The following is a 337-nucleotide window of genomic DNA, read 5'->3' as shown; positions in this document are numbered from 1 at the left end:
GTGGGATRTTTGATCGTGGCTACCTACCTTTCCTGTGAGGCAACAGTTGATGATAGAGAAGAATGTGTTCCACACAGGCGGTAGGCCCTTTCGCCTAAACTGTGTCCTTTTGGTGATTGGCGTAGCATAGGAATGAAGTTCTAGAATTTGATTAATTCCTCATCTGTAGGAGTGGCGGCAAAAGCATTTAGATTGAGTTCTTGGAGAGTAGGTAAGTGAAGAGCAGTTCTTAGGGTTTCCACGTTCAGGTCTAAGGATACAAGGGATTTATTCATAGGGTGAGAGGCGTAACCAACAATGGTTAGCCCTGAGTTATCGAGGGTGGTTATATAGGCAC

The sequence above is a fragment of the Cynara cardunculus genome (assembly GCF_001531365.2).
Source record: "Cynara cardunculus var. scolymus isolate 2C chromosome LG 2, CcrdV1, whole genome shotgun sequence".
Taxonomy (NCBI): domain Eukaryota; kingdom Viridiplantae; phylum Streptophyta; class Magnoliopsida; order Asterales; family Asteraceae; genus Cynara; species Cynara cardunculus.
Note: the sequence above shows the minus strand (reverse complement) of the source record.